Consider the following 27191-nt stretch of genomic DNA (forward strand, 5'->3'; position numbering starts at 1 on the left):
GCTGTCACCTACTCTTTGAGTAGGAGCTGCAAAGGAGAAACCCCCAGCTTGCACACCAGTTTCAACTGGGAAAGTACAACCCATCAAAACCAGCAATGGAACCAAAGTCTATTTGTCCCCATTCATATACTAGGTCAGTACTTCACCAGTTTCATCTGCACACCTCAATGTTGAGATAGAGAATTACTCTCAGCTCAACTCACTTTACAGGGTTGTTGTGAGGAAAATAGAAGGAGGAAAGACTATTATGTGGCTTTGTTGTCTCCATACTAATCCTGACTGAAATGGGTCTAGATCAGTGGTTGCCAAACTTTTTCAGTCCACCGCCCCCTTGGTGCTACAAACTGATCCTCAGTGCCCCCCACCCAGTAGTGGAATTCAATTTTTTTTACGACCGGTTCTGTGGGCATGGCTTGATGGGCGTGGCCGGGGAAGTCATGTGACTGGGTGATTTGCATGAAGGAATAAAGATAGTAACAGTAAAATTCAAAACTGTAACAATTAATTGCACATTTATTCAAAATCCAATTTAAAAACCTTTGTAGTTAGTTAATTCAACAAAATTGTTGAACATGATCCAGTGATACCAGGTTTTCAAAGTCTGATAGTCATTTATCAAGAACCTTAGTAACTAGTAACTTAGTAAATTTAGCAAAATTTAGTAACTACTTCACTGTTCAGTAAATTCTTAATGTGATGGATGGGCTTGATGAAGTGATACCAGTTTCCCAATGTCTGGTTTTAAGTCACTTAGCAGGAGTCTTAAATCACCACATTCAGTAATCTGGAGTCATTTTCTTTGCTTGGAGACCACACTGAAGCCATGTTCCACCAAATATGATGTTGGAAATGCAACAAGGAGCTTCTTAACCACTGTCCATAGTGCAGGATAGTGATCAGAAATTTCTTTCTGTAACCAAAACTCTTGGTACGATTTCTTGAACTTTGGCTTCAGCTCAATGTCACCAACATTTGCTTGAATTATTTGATGAGATTATTGCATGGTACCTAGGGATTCCCAATATGGAAAGTGAGAATGGGAACATTTTAACAGATCTATATGTAGCCTTTTACCTCTTTGGGGAATCATTATTTTTATTATTATTATTTATTATTATTGTTTATTATTTATTATTATTGTTTATTATTTATTATTATTGTTTATTTATTATTATTATTATTATTATTATTATTATTATTATTATTATTATTATTATTTTCCCAATACAACTCATGCAAAGGGTCATCCACAACTATATTTTCCACACTCATATTTGTGATTCCTTATAACTTCTTTAAACTAAACATTTTTAGTACAAATCAATGCATTGACATATATATCACTAATGCAGTTTCCTATCTCTTCCATTGACATAATTAACACCTTATGTATTGAATACAAGTATATCAAGTATAGGTTAAACATGAATTGAAAAACATCTAATTCAAATGTATAAGCTGTGAATTTATTATATAATCACAGGCAAACATTGCACTTATGCCTAAGTCCTCTACCCACGCACATTATAAGACAGATAAAACTATCTTAGCTGGCTGTTGTAAATATTACTCTCCTAATTCAACAAGAAATGCTACTGCATGAATCCTTAATGCAGATCACAGCTAAAAGTGATTTTAGCAATTTTCTTCCCAAGTTAATTCAAAATGTATATCCAAATGTTCCTCTTATTTTTTCCCCAAGCACTAGGGAGGATTGTATTCAAAACCAGACACTTTTGCTGTGTGTGTGTGTGTGTGTGTGTGTGTGTTTGCTTGCTTCTGGTCTCCAGAGTCAGAATGGCCAGTTGGTACCCACAGAGGTCATCTAGTCCCACCCCAGACAGCGCCATCACCGCCCCACATTCCCCAGCCCCACCTCCTCTGGGAAGGCTCCGGTGGGGGGGGATGCAGAGCCCCTGCAGAGAACCCCTGCTGCTCTCCCTCACCCTTCACTCTTACTCCCTCCCTCTCTTCGCAGGCCGAGCGGCCGCAGCATTACTGGGACAGTGATCATGGATGTGTTGTCGCCCCGGGGAGGGGAGGTCTGGCCACCAGCAAAGGGCTTCCGCCGAGGCACCCCATGCAGGCAAAATAGCGAGTGAGCGAAGGAGGATCAGGCAGGGCACCGAGGCCCCTTCGCCTCCCACTTTGTCTTGATGAGGTTGCTGCAGCTGCGGACGGACGAAGGTAGCCGGAGTGGTGGGGAAGCCCGGGGGGGCGGGCGAGCGGGTGAGCAATGGAGGATCAGGCAGCTCTCTCGCTCGCTCGCTCGCCCACCCCCCGGGCTTCCCCACCACTCCGGCTACCTCCATCCATCCGCAGCTGCAGCGACCTCATCAAGACAAAGTGGGAGCGAAGGGAGGCGAAATGGCCTCCCTTTGATCACTCGCTCCCCCCGCCTGTCCGGACTATGCTAGCCCTGCGCTCATGGATTGGCTGGCTCACCAATCGTCCCGCCCACCTCTAAGAGCCCTATCTATAGAAAGCCAAGCAGAAAAAATGTTAACTGGGTTTAGATAGGGCTCTTAGAGGCGGGCGGGGCGATTGATGAGCCAGCCAATCAGTGAGTGGGCAGGGCTAGCATAGTGCAGGTGGGCGGGGGAAGCGAGCGATCGAGCAGCTTCTGGATGGGCAGGGATGAGTGAGCAAACTTGTTCTGAATAGCTCGCTAGAGGAGGCCACTTCCAGCACTCCTTTGCCGCCCCCCTGGCCTCTTACCGCCCCCCTAAGCCATCTCACCGCCCCCTAGAGGGCGGTAGCGCCCACTTTGGGAACCACTGGTCTAGATACTCAGTTTCATGTAAGATTCTGTACAACTGCCATTTGACTGCCTTTTCCCTAACCTTCTCCAAAAAGAGAAATCAGAAATTAGTGGATAGTTATCCAAAATGGAGGGGTCCAGTGATGACATCTCAAGTAATAGATCCATACATTACATATTCAGAATATGTGATGCATACATGAGTGAAAAAGGCATGCTCTGGTACAGTCTATCTGGACCAGGAGTGTCCAACCTATAGCCTGCTGGTTGCATGCAGCCCTAGACAGCTAGTAATGTGGCCCCACAACATTGAAAATAAATGCAAAAAATAAAAGAGGTTTGTTATTTATATACAACAGCTATTGCCTTTATCCAGACCAGCAAAGGCAAGCCAAAAGATTGGACAACCATTATCTAGACCCAAACAGCCTCTAGGCACTTGTTTCACATAGTTTCACCTCCCCATCCCTATTAAGGATGAGATGTAGTGCAGGGTATAATCACTGTACTGAACCCTGAAGGGATGGATGAATCTACTTAACAGTTTCAGTTTCATGCAGGTGTTAAACATTCCTGAACTGTCTCTGAAACAGAAATCAGAGCATTGATAGGTTAAATATTTATAAGTTCAGAAAACGGATATTTTAAAACTATATATCTATATCTATATCTATATCTATATCTATATCTATATCTATATCTATATCTATATCTATCTATCTATCATCTATCTATCTATCTATCTATCTATCTATCTATCTATCTATCTATCTATCTATCTATCATCTATCATCTATCATCTATCTCTATCTATCTATCTATCTATCTATCTATCTATCTATCATCTATCATCTATCTATCTATCTATCTATCTATCTATCTATCTATCTATCTATCTATCTATCTATCTATCTATCTATCATCTATCTCTATCTATCTATCTATCTATCTATCTATCTATCTATCTATCTATCATCTATCTATCTATCTATCTATCTATCTATCTATCTATCTATCTATCTATCTATCTATCTATACACACAAACACACACACACACACACACAAACATTTGATTTCTGGTGACTGAACAATTGTAAACAAATGCTTGCCATCTTGATCTACCTTTGATAGGAAGTCATGACTATGCCAAGGAGGTGCCAATGATCTTCTTGAATCTATCTTATCAAGTGAATATCTTTATTCTGATTATGACTGGCATTTGGTATAATTTCATTTCAAAAGTTATACAAACAGAGACTATAAGGAAAATGAATAAATAAATGTGCAAATGAAAGAGGCTAAGCATGATTTGAATATAACTGTTATAAAATTATGAACAAACTAAAAATGAAATATGTCTTGAACTACTACTAAAATACCTTTAAATAAAAATTGAAATGCTGAACTAATAATCTTCTAAAATTCCAAATTGTTAGAATACTATTGAAATGTTATGCTGTAAATTATCAGTCTTTCAGTTAATTTTATGAGAAGCTACTGGTAGTAGGACTTCATAAAACTTGGTTAAAAGAAAATCAGTCTTCCTTTCATACAGAAGTGTTGTATTCTGTAAGTTGCCAGACAATAAAGTTAAATACTTCATTTTACAGCCAAAAGCTAAGCAAATAAGCTTTTACAAATAATAGTACAGAATTAGTAAAAAAAAATAAAAATAAACTGCTCATTACAGGGATTACACAGTATACAATGCTAAAAAGTGGGAAATAAAACATAACATAAAAGCTAATCTAAATATTGTCATCTCGTTATGTAAAAATTTATGTCACTACTGTTGATAGAATCAGTTTTGAATGACAGCAGTAAAGATGTGCAACAATTTCTTGAATTTTTTTTGGGGGGGGGATTTCAGCTAAAAAGTGTAGTAGAATACTTATGGCACTTTTATTTCTAAAAAGCACAATAAAATAAGTTCAGCATTCTCTATCAATCTCCATTAGCAAGGGTACATATGCTTCTTAAATTTGCCTTGTAATATTGCTAAGAGAATGGGATCAGAACTTTCTTCTGTAATCCTCTAATGTATTTTGGTAATAGAAATGACAGGTAGAAACAGGCAAGCATCTCTCTGAGAGATATCTCTAATTTTGTTTGAAAGTATAATTATTGGTGGTCTATAATCTGTTAGATGCTTAATTACTACTATGGTTTGTCATAACCTAAAGGGAGTAAACATTCAAGAGAGAGCACAAGAAAACACAACTTGAAAGGTTTGGGCTGATGGAAATGATCACAAAATATATATGGAGATAAGCCAACTGAGCAGGCAAACAAATACCAAAATATTCAATCCAAAGGTTTCTAATATCTGAGAAGCACTTAAGAAACGATTTCCAAAAGTGATTAGAAAAAGAAGTACGCAAACCCAGTGTTTCCCTTTTTCAAAGTGCCAATTTAGAGCAAGATGGCTATTCTCTAATCTGTGCCAGAGCCCCTGTGCTGCAATCTTTTCATGTGGTGAGTAGGCTGACATCCTCTCTTATCTAGAGAGGAATTATGAAGAGCCGGTCTACTTGTTGGCTCTTCTTTCCACTGCAGTTGTTGGCTCTGTTTTTAGTGGAGTCACCATTTCTTCCCTAGAAGTCGGGTGGTGCATTTTTCATGGTATTTCGGTTAAAGATTTGAGGGTTGGTATATCCACAGATGGATTTATCTGCAAGCATACTACATGTGATACTTAGCAAAGTCCTTCTTGTATTATTCCGTTCCTTTGATTTTGTGCCCTTTTATATAATTAATTGAATTAGAGTGCCCCATTTTGATTTTGGGTTATTTATTTTTAAGACGTTGAATTTAATACGCTTCATTTCCATGTTGGTAATTTAATGTTTTCCTTGGTTTATGCTACTCATGTTCCATGTTGCATGTTTCTTTGTAAAGTAAGGAGCTTATCCTTCAACCCTGGCAGCTTCACTAACAAGACTTTTTTATGGCTTTGCTTTGGCCACATCCTCATCTCTAAATCAAATGAGGAAATTCTGGACTTTTATCTAGTACCCAGATAATTAGTTTACCTGGCCCACGGGACGGGATCTTTCACCTGTCTAAATGTTACAGCCTTGTCTGTAAATATATTTTGAGGGGTGACGGGAGAGAGAATAATATAGGAATGGGTGTCATATTGTCCTGTAATATTAATTTGGGATCCCTCCCCCAAGTGAGTGGGCTATCCTTTTATCTGCAAAACACTACCTGTCCTCATTCTTGCCAAGGATGACCCTTATTTGTGTGTTTGTTTGTATCCCACCTCTATAATTTTTACAAATAATACTAAATGTTCAATGCAGTGAGCATATCGGACATATCTTCCTCCTCTTCTTTTCTCCACAGCAATAGTCCTGTGTGGTGAGTTGGGCTGAGAGAGAGTGACTGGCCCAAAGTCACCTTAGCCTTCCCTTCTCCTATTAATCTTACTAAAAAATATGATCTGCAAGTGTTCACATTGCTATCAATGTGATGGGTTTAGTGGCAGTAGTCAGCCCTCCTGCTGTGTTAAGATGTTCATCCTCCAGGAGGTTAAAAAGGTTTAACTTATTTAATATTTTCTAGTCATGTCTCCAAATATCTGTTTACGCATTTATTGATTATGAGTTATGTCTGGGTCTAATAATATTTCTGTTTGGTTATATTAAAATATATTAATAAATGGTTGCCTCTTCTTTTGTTAAGAATAATACTTTTATTTAATACACCATGAAAATTAACTCTATTGTAATAATAGGGTGCAATGTTCCATTCATTGTTATCAGTTCTTCATATTTACTTATTTTTTTATATAAATTTATTTTTTTAAAAAATCAATATACCTGTTAGTTAAGTGAAAAGCATCAGAACTTTTCTACTTTTTAAGATTGGAATTTGACCACTATTGCTTCAGAAGTTCTGAAGATGCTTCTTTGAAAAGAAAAATAAATGAAATGGTTCTTTTATCTCCTGTTCAGCTATGATACTCTTAAATGAGGCTCAGGAACTTCTTTTTCTTGTGGTGCATCCATTGCTTTTTTTCTACTATACAGAATTCTAATAAAATGTTATTAGCTTGACTCAAAAGCATCTTTTCTCTTTTATTGAGCATATAAATAAATAAGCAGGAGCAAGATAAACTGCCCTTAAACTTATTTTTAAAGATCCCAGTAGAATATTTAAGCCTTGGAATGTAATAGACCTTAGAAACAGCATCTGATCTTGCAAAATAAGAAGTCTAGTACTTTATCACAAACAGATGTTATAAGCCCTTGTTTGATTCCCCCCCCCCCCCCCCCGCCATATTGAGAGAGGATGGTGCCTGATATAAATGGGCTGGTCAGCAAACTTTACAATATATACTATTCCAGATTTATAAATTAAGTTCTTTTGAATGAAGAGTTGCAGGAAAGGTCCAAATGAGTTTTACTAATTCATATGGTGTTCATAATTTTAATCCCACCATTTACTTCATTCATACATTGCTAAAAATAAAAAACAAAACAAAACAAAACCTGAGGATTAGCGTAGAACATTTGCTGATTATTTAATTTGTAGCTCAGTACTCGATCTAAAACTCTGAATACAGCTAAATCTTCCTCAGGGTAACTCTAATTATACTGTATATGAATACTTCTTATGACACATCATATATAATTAAAGGATAAGCTCTACCTGCTAGAAATTTGCAGTCATTGTGTCAAACTACCTGTGAGGTTAATTTGGTGGTTCACTCTTGAGTGAAGAAAGCTTATTCCCCCTCCCTGCTCAAATAGCTAATGGGAGGTGCTAGTCACAGTCAAGACTCAAGGGGGACTTATAATGTCCCTCTTTCATTTTGGAAAGAAACTCTGTTCGTCTAAAGCTTCCCTGTGGTGCATTTTTAAAGGAATCCTTGCCATATCTGACCTACTTTCTGTCGTTGTAGTCATACAGCTAAATAGTTTCCATGCAAATATATTTTAAACATTCTGTGCAAAGAAAGATTCCAGTTTCTTAATAATTTTGATTGATCTTTCCTATGTGTTTCCACTTCTACATATTGCTCTTTTTGAGATGTTGGAACCAAAAATATGTCATAACAAATGAGACCTGGCTGATTTTTAGTTATATCCAAAACTCTGTAGAATTACACTAGTTTACTACCTGTATGGGAAACTGTCAGAACATGGGTTGTAGGCTATCTTGAGATTTTTTTGGGGGAAAAAATCCCAGAAGGCAGTGGCAAATTGTATCCTTAGTGTTGCCCAGAAAACTACCTATGTGGATATGCCTATTAAGTCATCATTGTTGGCTTGACATAAGTAAATTGTTTAACTAGAACTGTTAACTGTAATTCAATGCAGGCACATTGTAGATGGGTTAAAAAGAATTATAGTTTTGTCTTGCTTTTCCTAATAATCCTTAACATAGAATTTTGTTTGCTTTTTTTTCAACTTCTATTAAACTTATTTACATTTAGTTAAGTTATCCACTGTGACCCCCAAGATCTAGATCTTGGCCAATTAGTGCTATCTGAGATATTATTCAGCAGATGCAAAGTTACATATGAACTGATTGCAATTATGCTTACAGTAAATTTCTTTGAATGCCATAGAACCAAAAAAAGTGAAAATATTAGAAAATTAAGTCAAAACAAATTTTCTCTCTTATTGATTAAGAAATAAGGCGTCAGAAACATTTTCAAAAAGGGAAGAGCGCTCAATAGAGGGCAATATATGTAGTTCAGAATTGAACCGTGGAGTCCTTGGTGCTCTCTGGTCTTGGTTGTTTGCTTGCAGACATTTTGTTCCCCACTTAGGTAACTAAAGCTAGAAGGGAGTGGGATTTGCTCTCTGTTTTTATATACAGGGGTAGTAACTTCCCCCGTCTGTGGTGGTGGGGATGTGGTTTTCTCTATCCTTGTGATTCTTTTATTGAAAGAATATGCAAACTTTCCTGTTAAACACAGAGAACATTAATTGTTGTTTGTCTTGCTTTTAGTTGTGAAAAAAGTAATAAATAGCTTTAATCAATTTCAGTGTAATAAATTAATAGATTTAAATAAAAAGAAAACTACTAAATATTTTAAATGGTGCTATACCTGATCAATAATATTTAAGTGTACCTTCCTGCATTCCTTAATGGAGAGTGGATGAATGAGTGAATGTGGTCTGCAGTTAAGTAGCATGCAATCCCTCTGAGGTGCTGGTCTGCCTTAGGATTTACCTTAGGCATTAGGAAGGTTGAGACCCACTGCATTAGTGGGTCAGGGAAATACTGTGGACATAGTTTACTTAGACTTCAGTGCAGGTAGTCCTCAATTTATGACCACAATTTAAACTAAGTGAAAAATTTGTTAAGCGAGTTTCGCATCAGTTTACAACTTTTCTTGCCACATTTATTAAGTGAATTGCTGCAGTTGTTACATTAGTAACACCGTTGTTAAGCCAATCTTGATACCCCATTGACTTTGCTTGTAAGAAGGTTGCAAAAAGGGATCACATGACCCTGGGACTCTGCAAGTGTCATAAATGTGAATCAGTGTCAAGCATCTGAATGTGCAGTATATCACATGACTATGGGGATGTAGCAATGGTCATAAGTGTGAAAAATGGTCATAAGTCACTTTTTTCAGTGCTGTTGTAACTTCAAATAGTCATTAAGTGAACTGTTGTAACTGAAGGACTTCCTGTATTTAACAAAACACACCACGGCCCATTTCTTGGTAAAATAGAAAAAAGTGGGATTGACAGCAGTATCATTAGATGGATTTGCAACTGGCTTAACAGCTACATCAATGTGTAAATAGGTGCTACCTGGTTAAACAGTTGTACCTGTGAGAAGGATCTCAGTGTCCTAGTGGACATCACTTGTATGAGCAAGTAATATGCTGCAGGTGCCAAAAAAGTCAATGTAGTCCTAAATTGCATCAACAGAGGAATAGATCAAGATCACATAAAGTAATAGTACCACTTTTTAGTGCACTGCTAAGACCACCCTTGGAGTATTGCATCCAATTCTGGTCAGCACAATATAAAAAAGATGCTGAGATTCTAGAAAGAATGCAGAGAAGAACTGCAAACATAATAAGAAGTTTGGAAACGAAATTGTACAATATATGATTGTTGGAACTAGGTATATCTAATCTAACAAAGAGAAGGACTAAGGGTGACATGATAGGAGTCTTCCAATATCTGAGAGACTTTCACAAGGAAAAGAGGATCACCTTATTCACCAAAGCATCTGAATAAGGACAAGGAGTAATGGATGGAGGATTATTAAAGAGATATCCAACCTAGAACTAAGCACAAATTTCCTGATAGTGAGAACAATTAATTAATGGAATGGCTTACCTCCAGAAGTTGTGGGTGCTACCCACTGGAAATTTTCAAGAAGAGATTTGACAGCCATTTGTCCACAATGGTATAAGGCAGTGGTGAGATTCAGCTGGTTCGTACTGGTTCACGCAAACTGGTAGCTAATTTTCTGAGCAGTTCGGTGAACTGGCTGTTGAAAGAAATCTTCCAATAGGCTTTTCTTTTTCCCACCAGGGTTAACCCTGTCAGGAAGGCAGGAAGGAGACATTCTGGTGTGCCTGTGTGTGTTGTTTCTAGCCTAATCCTTATCTATATTATTGCCCTGCTTAAGTGTTTTCAGAAACTGCCTCTGGGTTAAGCCTTGTTACCTTGTAACAGCCCTTATCTGTTCTTGGCAGTATGCCCAGACTTTCTGTAGCCTGAGTGGCTTTTCTGGAGTTTTTCTTTCCCTTTGCTGCAGTGGTGGGTTTCAACATTTTTTAGAACCTCTTCTGTAGGTGTGGCCTGCTTTGTGAGAGTGGCTTGCCGACCATGTGACCGGGTGGGAGTGGCTTGCCAGCCATGTGACTGGGTGGGAGTGGCTTGCCAGCCATGTGACTGAGTGGGAATGGCTTGCCAACCATGTGACTGGGTGGGGGTGGCCAACTTGTAAAATGTGGTGAAACTCACTTAACAACGTTCTTGCTTAGCAACCAAAATGTTGGCTCAGAAACTCTGGCATTTGAAGCACGCAAGTCTTAAAGCTGTCAAGTTACAAGACCCTTGAACCCCTAACCCTTTAGAAAAAAAACTCAGGGGTGTTCAAACTTGACAGCTTTAAGACTTGTGGACTTCAACTCCCAGAATTCCTCCTCTTGCTCTTCATCTTGATGATGTAGATTTGTGGAACCTCTTCTATAGAAGAGGTTAGAACTGGCAGGAACCCACCCCTGCTTTGCTGGTACTTTTATTCTAGGGCTAGGGAGGAGTGGCTGGTTGGATTGAGAGTTATTTACATAAGGGTTGGCATAGCCATAGAAGAAATGGCTGAGATGCAGAATGCAAGCTTGGCACTCTGCCTGATTTTCTTACTGCCTTTCTGGGGGCATGCAATCTTTCCTTAAATCTGGATGATTTCCTTAGGATATCTTGTGAGGTGAGTGAGACCAGCTGGTATCTTTAAGTAATGCAAAAGGATCTAACTTTTTTGCTTCCTTTTTTGCTTCTCCTGAGTGGGAAAGGGTACTTTGTCAGTTCACTGAGCACAGGTGTCTCTTGTCTATGGAGATTCTTCAGTCATCCAGGTCATGGTTATCCCAAACATGCTTTTTTCAAGAGGCAACTGGACATTCTTGGTTTCCAGAAGTCCAGTTGCCTCTTGAAAAAGCACATTTGGGACAGGAGTCTCTTGCATTGCTTCAGAGTGGCCAAGGCACATGATTGTTCACTGATAGCAAGTGGATCCTCCTTCCAATTCATTTTAGTTTTCTCTCATGATAATAATGCTTAGTAACATGGCACCAATTGCAAAAGGTTAGCACCCACGTCTCTCCTAGAAGAATGAAATATTTTGAGAAATATTAAAAAGGAGGAATATATTTCTCTAGACGAGAAATAGAGAAACATGTTTTCTTAGAGGGAGACAGCAGTCCCCACTTTTCTTGATAGCCCACAGCAGATGTCAGCACATAAGAGATAAAGAGATAGATAGCTCTATTCATAGGCAAAATGTCCTGCAGCAAGGTCTGAACAAAGGCAGGATGGGATTAGCCTCCCTCAAGATCCAAAACAGGAGGAAAGACTTTAAGGCACAATAGGAATTGTCCAACACCCTTTCAGCCATGTGGTTCTATTTCATCATTAAACCATCTTTCCAATCAGCCTTGATGTTTCCAATGTCTTTCTCCCAGCTAGAAATTGAATCAGATGGATACTTCTTCCAACACAGGCTTGGAATTTATTTAGATGTGGCATGTACTAATTTTATTGTGATCCTGACGAGCTTGGGAGGGGAGAGACTTGAACCTGGTTCCCCTATATACTTTGTTAATTTGTCTCTTTAGCTTGGCATTTTGTAGCCAAAGTATGTCCACCCACTTTTTGGAGGGCTTAAATGACCTTTCTGCTAAAGGATTTCACTTTTTGAGCAAGAGTTGGCTGCTGATAGTTATCGTTGCATTTTAACTATTTTAATTCCTCAAGGTGCTCTGGCACCCTGCCTGATTTGTAACCTTGTAAGGTATTGCTGATGAAAAGGAAGGTATTCAGACAGAATGGTTTAGGTTTCCATGATGACTGTAACCATGATCTTCAGTGTGTATTCTGCCATTTCTAATCTAATGATTGGCATTTAGGGCAGCTTTTTGCAAGCAAAAGAAGTTTTTTGTATTTTTATACAGGTAATCTTTGACTTACAACAGTTCATTTAGTGACCATTCAAAATTACAATGGCACTGAAAAAAGTGACTTATGACCATTTTTCACACTTACGACCATTGCAGCATCCCCAAGATAATGAGAGGCTGGGTGAGATGAAGTGATGACGAGTTGGCCACGCCCAGCCAGTCATATGACTACCCAGCTACGCCTACCCAGAAAATCATTAAGGCAGAGAACCGGTTGTTAAATTATTTGAAACGCACCACTGGTATAGAGTCTTCTACTTGACAGGGGGTTGGACTAGAAGACCTCCAAAGTTCCTTCCAACCCTGTATTTCTATGTTCTTTGATGGCAAGAAAGCGTGCTTGGCATGTATTTTCTAATTATAAAGAGGGTGTTAAATTAAAACAAAAAGGAAATGGAAAAAGTCTAGAACCAAATATATAACCAAGATCTTTCTACATGCATAGTGCACAACATACGGCAAAACAGGGAGAACTAGTGACCCTAATTTAGAAAGACAAATATATGTGATGGGCTTCATTGCTGGGATGGTATTTATGCTTGTACATAGCATGGGAAATAATAAATTATTTTTTAAAAAAAATCAAACCGAATCGAAATTATGTTATACATGGGAGGAAAGCACACTTTGCATAAATTCAGGGATCAAAACCTGGTAATTCTGTTTAAAATGTGAAAGGATAAAAAGAGGAGCAACCATGGACATTTATTATAGATTACCTATACAGATAGAAAATATGGATGAAGCCTTTCTGAATCAGATGCCCACTGTTTCTATTTATTTTATTTATTTATACAATTTGTTTTTATGTTATTATATTTTATATATTTATATATATTAAATTATTATTTTATTGTGATATTGGGAAATTTTTATTATCCAGGTAACTGCTTAGAACTAATCCTTGAAAAAGTGAAAGCATCTGGTACCCTGGGGAAAACTGTTTATATTATTTCAAATAATATTTGAGGGAAGAGGGCTGAAGAAACTTGTATATTGGATTTCAGAAGAACAGATCTGAAAGGATGACCAGTCAGATTCTTTACTGTGAAGTCCTTAAGAAAAAAAAAGTATGCCAGAAGGATGGGAAATTGTACAAAATGCAATCCTGAAAGCACAATTGCAAACAATTGTTTAAAAAACAGTGAGATAAATACTCTCAATGCTGAAGAGAAAAAGAAATGCATAAGAAATGGAAATAGGTGGATCTACTGTAGCTAAAGAAGAACACAAAGTCATTTCTTATAACTGAACGAGGTGAGCCTGGGAGAGACACCAAAAGCAGCAATAAAAAAGAATTCTTTGGAAGTATTAGAAACAATAGAGGTCTAGTCTCTAGTGAGAAGACAGAACTTTATTCTCAATTTGTTCCTCCCTTCTCTAAGAAGGAGTTGACTCCTAACTAATCATCATAATGTCACTAGAGGGTGGAGGGAACTAGCTTATGGTAGGCAAGGAAAGAGTAAATGTATTAGGTCTCCAGATAGATTACATCCGTGAGCCATGACGGCGAACTTATGGCACTTCTATAGAAGAGGTTCCACAAATCTACCGTGCCATTTACAACCGGTTCCAACTCCCTCCTCCCACCCGTCCGCACCATGCTTGCCCCGCCCGCCACTCACTGATTGGCTGGCTCACCAATCGCCCTGCCCGCCTGTATCTTTCCAGTAATAGTACGGTCTTATATCTCTTGCCATTTGTAGCATTAATGTTCTAGTTACTTTCTTAATAAATCTTGTATAAACTTCTCTTGGCAACATGTTATTCCTTTCATATCTCATAAAAGCTTGAAACCCAACATCTGTTCTTTCCATCAGTTTATCTTGTGTTATCACTAGTGCTTCTGTCAAGATTTCTCTCCTTATCTCCGTCAATTTTTCTCTTTTCTTCTTCTGTGCTTTGAAATCTGGGGTAGAGTTCCAATCTATCTATCTATCTCCCCTTTCCATATTCCACTCTTGCCATTACCAACCGCGCTCACTTTGTTGTCAGTATCCACAGTTTTCTTATCTCTTTGCTCATTTTTTTCTTCCATCTTTTGAACTCTGTCCTCCACTTTCTTCATTTGGTAAACATCCTCAGTTTCTCCATCAGATTTTTCTGTTTTGTATTCCATATTCTCCAATCTCTTTTCAATTCACTCTGTCACAACTAATAGATTTTGAATTTCAAACATAATCATTTGCAATATTACAGTTATTTTTTCTTGCTGAGCCATTCTTTCAATTTTGCAGACACTGCCACTATAGGGTTCAAGGCTATTTTAATAAACTTCAAACAGGTTCATTTATTATCTTTCAAGTCAAAATGTTGTCTTCCCTCCAATAGCTAGTGATAGAACTTCCAAAAGGCACCTGTATAAACAACTTGTGCTCTTCCTACCATCACTCTCAGTAAACAAACTGAAAGAACGTTGAATCTCAAGTGATCAAAGAGAAAGAAGAAAAAACAATGTATCCAGATTCCAGCCTCTAAGTGGCAGTGTAACTGCTTTTCCTCCTGTTGTTACAACCCTCTTTATAATCCTTCTTATTATCTTCTTTATATTCCAAACTTAATAAAGAAAAAACCCTTAAATGGAGATAAAAAACAATCAAATCAATCAAATCAAGCATTATATAAAAAAGGAGAATTTTAATCCATAGGTATAAGAAAAAGTGAAAAAAGAAGAAAGAATTAATCCATTCAGTTTAAAAATAGGGAGCCCCTGAAAAAGTTCCATCCATGAAAGAAAAAAAATTAGAAACTGGATAACACACTAAGTTCAATGCAGATCAATCTCGCCGCTAAAGTCTTCTGTCTTCAACCTTAACTTTAAAAAATTTTCTTGGGTAGTCTCTTCCTCTAATAATAAAGTTTCCTCATTAATTTGACACACTTTCTCTTTCTGCTTTCTTCCCGTTCTGGAGCTGTCCCAACTTCAGCAGCTTCATTAGCTGCATTTCTGTCGCTAGAAAAAAGGGCTATTCCTGGATCTTTCAGGGACTTTGTGGTGTCCCTGAGATCAGCAGGAGGTGCCCTTCTCAATCACTGTCTCTGCGGGATGGTTTAGGTTGGCCACGCCCACCCAGTCACATGACTGCCAAGCCACTCCCACTCAGTCATATGGCTGGCAAGCCACCCCCACTCGGTCACATGGCTGGCAAGCCACTCCCACAAAGCAGCCACACCTACAGAAGAGGTTCTAAAATTTTTTGAAACCCACCACTGCAAAGAGCCCTCTCTGTGGGCACACACACCATTGGGTTTCCAGCGCTCCGGCACATACATACATGTCCATGCATGCATGTTCCGGTTTGGGCACTCGATGCCAAAAAGATTCGCTATCACTGTCCTAGAGGAAGGAGGTAGAGGTGATCATAGAACTGCTCTTGGTAAATTTGAGTACTCCTGGAAGGCAGAGGAGAGCCTTGTAGGGAATGGTTTAGCCTAATGCCAAGTAGGCACAGCCTAATGTGCCAAGGCTTAGGGACTGCAGTGTCAAACTTATATAAACTTATCCAGATTATTCTGAAAATGCAAATCTTTGCATTGGTGTTAGGTTGCACCATCTGTCAATGTGGCCTAAGGGTGCCATATTCTTATGAGCTGGCATTAGAACCCAGAAGACTAGAGGAGAGCCAATGTTTAACACAGCAGGTTAAACGTACAAGGAAGCCGATTCAAGCTAGACAAAGAAGAAACTTCCTGCTGCATCAGCGAGTATAGAGTGGCATAGGATGTTATAAATTTTTTACTGAAGGCCTTCAAATAGAATCTGAAAGGTCATCTGTTAGAGATGCTGTATGAGTCTTATTTTGAACAGATTGGGTCTGGATGACTAAGTACCTTCAACATCAGAGATTGTGATTTAGTGGAGACTGCAAATAAGTTAGGAGTCCCTAGCTTACTATCCAACCGACCAGATAGTATTTCTAAGGAGAAATTTCTTGCCTTCCCTTTAGAGGTTGTAGATTCTCCATCACTGGAGGCTTTAAAGAAGAGATTGCAAACCATTTGTCTGAAATTGTATAGGGTCTCCTGCTTGGACCAGAAGATCCCCAAGCTCCCAGGCCTTATTATTCTATGTTCTATGTGATCTTAGTTATTACCATTGCCATATTTTAGATTGGTTCGCTGTTAAATCCTGAACAATTATGTTAGATTGAATAATATGAAAAAATATTCAAAGTCTAAGTATATACTACTATTTTTACAAATCATGCATTATCAAATATACTTAAATTATTAAAAGGCAGCAGAACTTTTTGCGAGAGCCAATTTCAATCTGCTCCATTTTCTGAACTGCCCTTTCCCTCAAAGAGGGACCCCCATATTCAGTATGGGGACATATATGAATAAAAGGATTCAGTTTTACTTTGGTTGACTTGACACCACTTAAATGCTCTAGAGCAGGGGTGTCAACCAATGTTCCCTTTAATTTTTTTTTCAGTGTGTGCGGAAAAGTATAGTGTTTGAGCGGCACATTTTCATGCCTCAGCACCTGCATTTTTTTCACAAGGACTCTTACCTGCTCAATCTCTTTCGTTCCTCCCCTCCCCCACTCCCCTCCTCCACCTTCAAACTGCTTGCGCGGGGTTGCCTGCTCTGAATCCGTCTTATAGGAAGCAATATTTGAAATAGATATTTAATCAAAGCAGAATATAATGCAAAAATTAAGTTCCCTTTTTTTATAGCCCTATCGTTCTGCTGGTTCATATTCAGTTCACAATCAACTCTTAATTAAACATCTTTTTCAAAAGTACAATTTATTTACCCCTCCAGGTACTTTCCAAATCAAATAAGCAATCAAACTTGGAATTTGTCTGATTTTATTCATATCAGCAGCTAATACCTTTGTATTGCTGATTCAATTCATTCAGAGCAAAAAGCCATTCCCAAGCCACGTTGTTATCTTTTCCAAAGCATCAAATCTGCCTTTTCATTCAGCTCTTCAGACTTTCTAATGAAGACATACTTTTTTGTTAGAAAATAACTAAACCAAAATAAAAACTATCTAGCTCTGCCTTTTTGTCACTATTTTGTTGTATTCACTGTGCAGTTGCAATCAGTTGTATCAGTATATTGGCAAATATGAATTTTTTTTCTCTTTTAATCTGAACATTTTAAAATAAGCCCTTTCTATTAGTTTCCTTCCCTAACCTCAGTTCACATTATTATTTGTCTTGGTACCAACTTCACAGTTTTATATATTATATATATACATTATAATGTAATAATGCTCGTCTACCTTGTGACTTTAAAAGGAATGCACCAAGGATTGTTACAGGAAGTTGGATTTGCAAAGAAAAACACACACTTTTCTTCTGCACAACTTTCCCTGCTTATACATTCTTGAGATGTCTCACGTGGGCACACCACGGATTCTAATTCTTTGCGGATGCATCCTTTCCTTCCACCTCACTTCACCAGTTTCCAAACCTCCAGGCAACCCTATTATTTCAAGGCAATCATCCCACTTTTTTTCAAATGCCCTCCTTTATTGTTTTTTTTAAAGTTTAAACTTTATAGACACATATTCTGCTAGTCCTACCTAGTCCCCAAAGGGGAAATAGTGTACATGGCTGATTCTTCCTCGCTGCAGCAGATGGCTGCTATGCGAGGGGCAGCCCCCACACATCTGGGGGACTCCTGCTGGATGGATAGATGGCTTGCCTTTCTCGACTTGCAGACGTAACATAGGCGACCCGAGTTCCTTTGCAGGTCTGGGTGTGTGGGTGGGCAAATCGGGTACCAGATCAGCTCTCTCTCCCCCCAGCCGCCCCTGAAAGCTGCCCCGGTCCCAACGTGCCTCCATGGAGTGTTTTAGGTTTTTGGGGTGCTCTTTAGGGAGAAGAGGATTGGGATTGCGAGAGGGAGAAGGAGATGTGCAAAAGGGAGAACCCGTGCAAGAGGCGATGTCAAAAATCACTGCACGGCAGTTGGAAACTGCTGCGTGGCATTTTCTTGTCATGTGCACGACCGCATGGCTGCACAGCCGCACAGCTTAGAGGGAACATTGATGTCAACTGATGGCCTGGGGACTGGATGTGTCACTTGCAGACCGTGCCTCCCAGGCTCCATGAAGGGAAAAATATCACGAAATGTCACATGATGGCAAAATGACATGAGTTTGACACCCATGCTCTAGAGCTTTATTAATATAAAGTTCTCTACCCACCAAAAAATCTTTATATTTTGCTGAAAGTTAAAGATAATGACAAGTTACAGATAAATACTGCATTTTTAAAAATAGGATATCAATTATTTTAAATTATCTTTTACTTTTATTTGATCAAAAGAAGAAACAGAAAAAAGAAAAGAAATATATAAGGCATCTCATAAGGGTATATACTGTATGTATTCAGAGTTTTACTGAAAAGTTTTAATAAAAGATAACCACATTTTATTATGATTGTTCACTAGTTGCAAGCAATAACACTTCTTCAGTTCACTGAATAATTAGGGCCATAAATTTATCTTTCCAAAGTTGAAGAGGATATCTCTTAATAAGGTTGTGGAGAATCTATTTTTGTAGGCCAGCCCTCAGTTTCATTGTAGCATTTACTACACTATAACTAATAACTCAGTTGTTAAGTGAACCTGGTTTCCCCATTGACTTTGCTTGTCACAAAGTCACAAAAGGTGATCACATAACCTTGGGACACAGCAACGGTCATAAGTATGAACCAGTTGCCAACCATCTGAATTTTGGTCCTGTGACCATGAGGATGCTGCAACAGTGTGAAAAATGGTCATAAATCACATTTTTCAGTGCTGTTGTAACTTAACAGTCACTAAACAAATTGTTGCAAATTGAGGACTATCTGTAATTTATGAAAAATATTTATTAAAAATAATTGTGGGATTTTTTTAGTCTCTCAGGATTTGGTAATTCTAGTAATTCAGATATCTCTGAAATTGAAAATACTACTGGTATAAAGGTAAAGTTTAGCAAAATATTAATTTAGCAACAAGGAAAGCTAAGTCTTAGAGACTTTGTTTTGCTACCAATCCACCAGATTATTGCCAGTCCTTAATAGCCAATCCTTAATAAACCAAATACATTACAGAGCATTTGCTCTGGCTAGATTCTGTGGACTCCCTCTAGTGGTCATACTTTGTAAATACCTGAAGATTCCCTCCTGCAAATGACACTTCCCCATGATTCCCACACTACAGCACATGTCCCATTGCCCTGTAATTTCTATTTCAATTTGTGTGATATATTAATTTGGCCTCTCATGAAAGATCTCCCAGGAAGATACAATCATTAGTACCTCTCCTACTTCCTAACTGATCACATGATCACTATTACCCTTAATATAGTCAAATGCTACCTCAATTCTATTGCAGTAAGACAGCAAATTATTATCTGTTAACATTTCATTTTCTCCTCTCGTTTTCTTTTTAAGCCTTTTAACCTCTTTTAATTGAGATGAGCAGCACACGAATCTAATGCATAAACATACAAACAAACAAACAAACAAATAAATACATTGATATCTTCATGATCTATGGAGCACTTTATGTACAATTCATACTTGTCTAGTCTTACATTGTAATAAAGTTTACTAACCTGCCTACTAGCGTAAATATGTGTAAAGGTGCTATAGAAAATGTATCATTCGAAATTTGGAACCCAGACTTCAGGGTGAGGACTGATGGTGTGTTAGATATCCTATAAGCAACTCCAGGAGCAGGGACAGCACTGCCCTGAAATTGCTGGCCAGTTCTGGGTGACAAAAATCTCTTCAGAGGAATGATAGATGGTTAGGAATTTACCCATTTGCTCCTTGGGATTGTTGCTTCTCCTCCCAAGGAAACCACAGGAATTGAGTTTCTTGTGGTCAATGGAAAGTTGAAGATTTACAGTTGAACTGCTGCAAAGTCTTAAGGGACATTTGGCCAGCAAAAGCCTTACTTTCTTAATCACCTTTGGACTTATTACTTAAGAGAGATATTCCATATGGCAATGAAGATCAAAGTTTCTTTGTGAGTGTGTTCTTTTTGAAATTAAGAAAGGAAAGAAAAAATGACTCTTTTAAAGGATTTTAATTTAAAAGCAAAATGCTTAATGAGAAAGATCCAAGAAATAAAGGGGATAAAGGGGCAATGATTTTTTTAAGAACAGAAGATTTTTTTTCTTGATGAAAGTCCCTTTGAAAATAGCAGTAGTAATTAGACTAACAGATTGGACCTTCTTGGGAATGCTGATTGCTTATTATTAAGGACAGGAGATAATTGGTGGATTTTACAAAACAAGATATGAGCTAAACTGTGAGAACTGTAACTACAGAGAGCTAATTGGGATTGAAATGCTAAAGATAGAGATAGGAAAAGAGGAAAAAGGAGTACCTTGCCTTTTACATTCACCAAGTAATCCACACACTTTCAGTTTAGCACAATGGCAATCACAAGAAAAACTGCTAAATTAGAAGAAAGATTCAGGGTCTCATTAGAACTCATTAGAACAATTTAAGGGTACGGTTCGAGGATTTCACCAGAGTTATTGGAGAAAATGTTTGAAGAATTTGGCAAAAAGATGACTACAGTGGTTAAAAAGGAAGTGGAAAAGGATTTGCTGAAATAAATAATAATAATGAGAAAAGTGATTAAGAAGATTGAAGAATCTGTAAATTGTAGGTCTGTTGGCTACAGGCTTAAAATAAATTACTGTATTGAGAAAGTAGAAGCTTTGGAAACTAAAAAAGTATAATTAGAGAAATGGAAAAAGATTTGGATAATTGGGATTATTGGAACTGAGAGAAAAAGAACTTTGTTGAAGATTTACAACATTTTCAGAACAACATGGAGAACATATTAGACTAAAGTTCTTCATTGTCTGTTTAATTTTTTGGATTGGGAGAAAGACAATTGATTTGCAGAGATTGATAAGGTTTATAGTACTAATATACATTTTGCAAAATGGACTTTTGCTAAAATCTCAGCCTAACTATGGCATGGATTATAAATGCTTAACAAGGAATATAAATAGAGTAAATGTTCCTGAAAATGGGAAAAGAATCATTATTTGGAAAAGTTAAAACAAGATGTGATTTTTTTAAAACAAGAAACACTTATTAGGAAAAATGTAAAATATTTAAGTCAGAAAATATAGAATTTATTTCAGCAAAATTGAAAAAAAATGAGTTGTATTGTATATAAATCCTCAACCTTTGTATATATCTTCAACTAATGACTGATAACCCATGGAATGGGTGTTAATGTTATGCGAAGGGATCAATGGGTAATATGTGATTAAAAGAGTTGAAATTTATATTGTGTTATGATTTTAAAGACTTTTTATACAATGAAGCATGTAACATTTATTTATAATATAAAGTGTTGGTATAATATGACAGAGCAAGTATCTAGAAAGTATTTCAAATATTTATTGAAAATGTGGACAACTTGAAGGGACATCTTATCATACTTGGTGACATGTAAAAGCTAAAAAATGGATTCACACACATACATCGATGTAGAGGATTTTAAACATTAATAATTTAATTGATGTCAGAATATTCCCTTTAAGGGCTAATGGATAAACAGTTAGCAAAAAGGCATGGAAGATTATTTCAGTATATGATAATTACAGTGAGATTATTATATACAAAAAAATGAAAGGTTTAATACTATGGAGGGATGGTTGGTGAAATTGATAGATCTAGCTGAGATGAATAAATTAACTTCTTGGATTAGAGAAAAGACATTGTCTACATTTATTGGTCACTAGAAACCTTTTTCTTTGTTTTCTATATTTCTTTCATTTCTTTTCTTCCTCTTTCTTTCAGTTTTTCTGTTTTCTTCCTTTATATTCGATAGTATTAGTTTTAATAAAAGTTTAATTAAATTAAATTAAAAAGTGTGTGTGTATACATACATACCAGGGGTGGGTTCTGGCAGTCACTACTGCCAGTTTACTTGTGGGCGCTTCACTATAAAAATTGCTCTGCACATGCGCAGAAGCAAGAAACAAGATGGTGGCACCTATGTCACTGCCTGGAGAACCAGTTCAGGGGCGTGGTAGGCCTGGGTCACTGCTGGTTCCAGTGACCCAGGCCGCCAAACCATTACTGGTTCAGTTCATATATAAAAATATAATGTAAATATATAGTGTATATAATGTAAAAAATATAAATCTTTGCTATAAGTTTTAATTTAGACCAATTATTAAATCACCCCTTTTTTCCCCCGAAACATCGCCAAGATACTGTCAATCTCACATGTGAAAAGACCCGAATATGCCAAGACTTGCATATATATATATATAATTATCTAATTTATTTATGTTTGAATGCATTGCAAGAACAACTATGGATATTATTATCAAATTTTATCAAAAGGGACCTCAACTTTTGTCTATTTCTTTTCCCCAGCCAGCCCTGAGAGAGTTTTAGGTGGAGTGCGTCCTGGAATCACCTCAGTTTCTGATACCAACCTATTGAAAGGGTAAGCAATTCCCTTGGGGCCTGATTTGCACTACACAGTCATTCTCAATATGGGTACGATGGCATGAACATATTAATATTTATTAGGCATTTCAGGTTTCAATTATACCTAGAATTCTGGAACAAGATTCAGTGGCAGATCATTACTGTAGCCCTGAAGTTATGAAAATGATGACTGGAGAAAATTTAGTTATTTCTACGATCAAGACTGTAAGACATTTTCACTAGAATTGAAATTTTGGCTTTTGTAGTTCTGTAATAAAGAGTCATAGATTTGAATGGTTACCCATTAACATACACAGTATGTTCTAATATGTTAGAGTAAGGGACCCAAGAGAAAAGTACTGTATTGTAAGGTGTGAAAATTGTGCACATATGCTTTGCCCGAGGTAACATCTGTTAACTGAGGCTTATCAAATTAGAATCTCTGTTAAATGCATAGATATGTGCATGGATATTTAGACACATTATGCAAGTGAAACTCTCTTTCTCCACAACACTCTTAATGCATAAATAATTGCTTAGCATAACACACACTGCAACCAACAAAGCCAAGCAAATGCAGGGAGGCTGAAATAATAGCATTTACTGTAACAAATGCATAAAGGCAAATTCCTGCATTTGAAATTTTATAATACTAATTGTTTATGCTTAAAATATTGTAATAAAACTAGTTGTTCACCTCACGCTTAGTCCATGGGAGAATTAGGAGATCAACTTATGTATTGCTATATTAGTTTCTCAAGAGTCGTGTTGAGCAGAGTTGCCAAACTTCAGGTTCATCTTTCTGTGTAACTTTAACATTAAATCATATAAAGTATTTCTCTTCACTCAATGTAATAATAATAAATCAAACAGTTATGATTAGCATGTGTGTATATACGGACACAATTGTATGAAGTAGTAGAACAAAAGAATCACAGCTCTTTTCTACTCTTCTTATTATTTTCAGCACATTCTATCTAATGTTACATAGTTTAAAAATAATAGCTTATCTGAGACCACTTCAGACTGACAATTTTTACATCCGGTAATAATGCATTTCAGGAACTTATTCCACTATTTCGTTAAATTAACTTCATTCATGCTTTTGAGTATCTGCTTCTTAGATGCATAACAGAGACTATGGTACAGTTGTCAATTAATCAAGGCAAGCCTGTCTTTATACTTGACAACCAAGCCATGTTTGAATTTGGGTAACATGGAAAAGAAATGAATAACATCTGTAATACTCCCTATTCTATGAGTATGAAGGTCCTAGCCATAAACAGACTTAAGGTGACACTTTTTGGCAACAATAGTGCAACAGCAGCAGCAGCAGCAGCAGCAGCAGCAGCAACAACAACAACAACAACAACAGAAATGGTGCAAAAACAAGCAAAGAAGATCAAGAATTGGAATGTCCCTGGTTTAGGGTTGCAAGGATTCTGATTGAAATAACTAACAAGTTTTCATGCAAGATTAGCAAACCAGATGAATCAGGTTTTAGAAACACCAGAAACTGAGAAAGTAACCTTTCAAGGAGACTCACTGTCACCTCTGTTATATGTACTTTTGATGGCGCCACTAACAATAGCACTTAGACATATATCGCTTCACAGTGCTTTACAGACCACTCTAAGTGGTTTACAGAGTCAGCATATTACCCCCAACAATCTGGGTCCCTATTTTACCCACCTCTGAAGGATGTCAAGCTGAGTCAACCTTCAGCTGGTGAGATTTGAACTGCCAAATTGCTAGCAGTCAGCAGAAGTAGCCTGCAGTACTGCATTCTAACCACTGTGCCACCACTTTGAACAAAACGAACTGTAGCTATGCTTAAAAAGGGTTGAAACTTTCCCATTTGCTCTACATGGAAAAACAAAAGCTGAATTGAGCTCACTACTGAAATGCACTGAGGAGTTTAGCAGAAACATTGAAATGCAATTTGGCATTGACAAATGTGCAACAATTGCTGTTAAGGCAAGAAAAATAATTGAAGATGATGGATTTGAACTTGATAATGTAGAGGTGATAAAAGCAGTAACATCAGAAGAAGGGTACAAGTACTTAAGAGTTTTGGAAGGTTCTGGCCTGTTACACAACCAAGTCAAGGAAGCTACTTCAACAAAATACATAAAGTGAGTCCAGAGAATATTGAGATTAAAGCTGGTTGGACAAAATATGATAAAGCCAATTAACTCCTGGGCAGTGTCTGTAATATAATACTTAGCTGTAATAATTGATGGGTCTCAGCTAGAACATGATAACTTGGATCAAAAGACAAGAAAACTAATGTCAATGCACCATGATCTGCACCCCAAAAAATCATATTAATTGAGCGTACTTGCCTATATCTCAGGATGGAAGAGGACTCTTACAGGCGAAATAAATTATTGAAGAAGAAAGATGTGGCTTAAATGACCTCATAAAAAAAGCAAAAGAGCCACTGCTGAAAGAGATGAACAAGGGAAACAAGATCCTGGGGCACTTTTGGATCCAAACAGACAGATAGTTGGCCTACAACGTATCTGACATTACTGTTGAGGAAAAGAAAAAAGTTTGGTTCATTGATATTGCAATAGCAGGTGATGCACAAATTGAGGAGAAACCGCTAGAAAAAAAACCCCAAAATATTGTGAATTGCAAATTGAAATTGAGTAATTATGGAGGAAGGAATAGTACCAAAAGTAATAGGAGCCCTTGGAGCAATACCCAAAGGGTTGCCTAGATACATGGACGTTTTGAACTTATTAGATCTGAATATCCTGACTTTGCAAAAGAAAAATCACCCACCTTACTCGGAACTGCCTGTATATTCAAATGACTTGAACTGTTAGGTTTTTACCAGTCCCAGACTGTGAATTGAATTGAAGATTATTATTATTATTATTATTATTATTATTATTATTATTATTATTATTATTATTATTATTATTAACAACAACAACAACAACAACAACAATAATAATAAATAATTCGACTCATTGCCACATAGTTGGATCATAAAATGCTTAGAAACAACTGGCATTAGCAAAAACATTACATCCTTCACTGAAAAGGCGATGAAACAATGGAGAACTGAGTTGGCAGTAGGGAATGAGAACTACGGAATGGTTAATAGCAAGTGAGGAATTTTCCAGGGTGATTCACTTTCACCTCTTCTCTTCATCATCGCGAGAATCCCGCCATCAGTAATTTTATAAAAAATGAAATTAGGCTACCAAACAGCCAAAGAAGCTGAAAAAAATTCGCATTTATTATATATGGATGATTTGAAACTCCAATCACTGACAAACACAGTCCGAGTATTCAGCACTGATATTTCAATGCAGTTTGGCATGGAAAAATGTGCCAATGTATCCATAAAAAGGGGCAAAATCACTGCGTGTGAGGGAATTGAAATGCCCAATGGCCAACTAATTAAATGCAACGAAAATGAAGCCTACAAATACTTAGGCATTCTGCAGTTGGATAACATCAACCATGGAGAAGTAAAAACTATTGTCAGGAGAGAGTACACCAACAGAGTTAGGAAAATTTTGAAATCTAAATTAAATGGTGGAAATACAACCAAGGCCATAAATACCTGGGCAATACCAGTTATAAGATACACAGCTGGTATAGTTAACTGGACACAAGCTGATTTGGACATTTTGGACCGAAAAACCAGGAAACTAATGACAATGCACTACAGTTTACATCCACGCGGTGACACTGATAGATTATACCTGCCCCGAAAATCAGGTGGCAGAGGATTATTACAAGTGAAGCAAATAGTTGAAGAAGAAAAACATGCACTGGCTGATTATTAAAAAGAAAGTCAAGAACATCTATTAATAGAAGTAAAGAACAAAAATCTACTGAAGGCTCAATAGACAAAACAAGAATACAGAAAAGATGTGATAAAATCAAGAATGGAGAGTTGGCAGAACAAAGCATTGCATGGTCAATTTCTGGAAAAAATAAAAGATAAAGTGGACAGTGAAAAAACTTGGTTATGGTTAACAACAGGTACATTGAAGAAAGAAACAGAGTCACTAATCTTGGCTGCGCAAGAACAAGCTAGCCGAACAAATGCCATTAAGGCCAAAATCGAAAAATCCTCTGATGATGCCAAATGCAGACTCTGCAAAGAAGTTGATGAAACTGTTGACCACATACTCAGCTACTGTAAAAAAATCGCGCAGACTGATTATAAATTGCGGCACAATTCAGTAGTACAAATGATCCACTGGAATTTGTGCAAAAATTATAATATTAAAACAACAACAAACTGGTGGGAATATAAGCCTGAAAAAGTCACCAAAAATCAGATGGTCAAGATCCTATGGGATTTTCGTATACAAA

The 27191-nt window shown here is 37.2% G+C and overlaps 1 protein-coding gene across 15 annotated transcripts in view; it reads left to right on the forward strand.

The window, feature by feature from the left end:
• MAP2 (microtubule associated protein 2) overlaps nucleotides 1–27191 on the forward strand; it is a 245981-nt gene that overhangs the window by 52258 nt on the left and 166532 nt on the right. For 13 of the 15 annotated variants that reach the window (XM_081937821.1, XM_081937827.1, XM_081937822.1 and 10 more), the window contains exon 3: nucleotides 22791–22863. The exons of 1 other annotated variant lie outside the window; for it this stretch is intronic. The gene's annotated coding sequence lies outside the window, so the exon portion shown is untranslated. The remainder of the gene's footprint in view (nucleotides 1–22790; nucleotides 22864–27191) is intronic. One more of the 15 variants, XM_081937824.1, reaches the window with a different exon arrangement.

Source organism: Natrix helvetica (genome assembly GCF_964273705.1).
Source record: "Natrix helvetica genome assembly, chromosome: 1".
NCBI lineage: Eukaryota > Metazoa > Chordata > Lepidosauria > Squamata > Natricidae > Natrix > Natrix helvetica.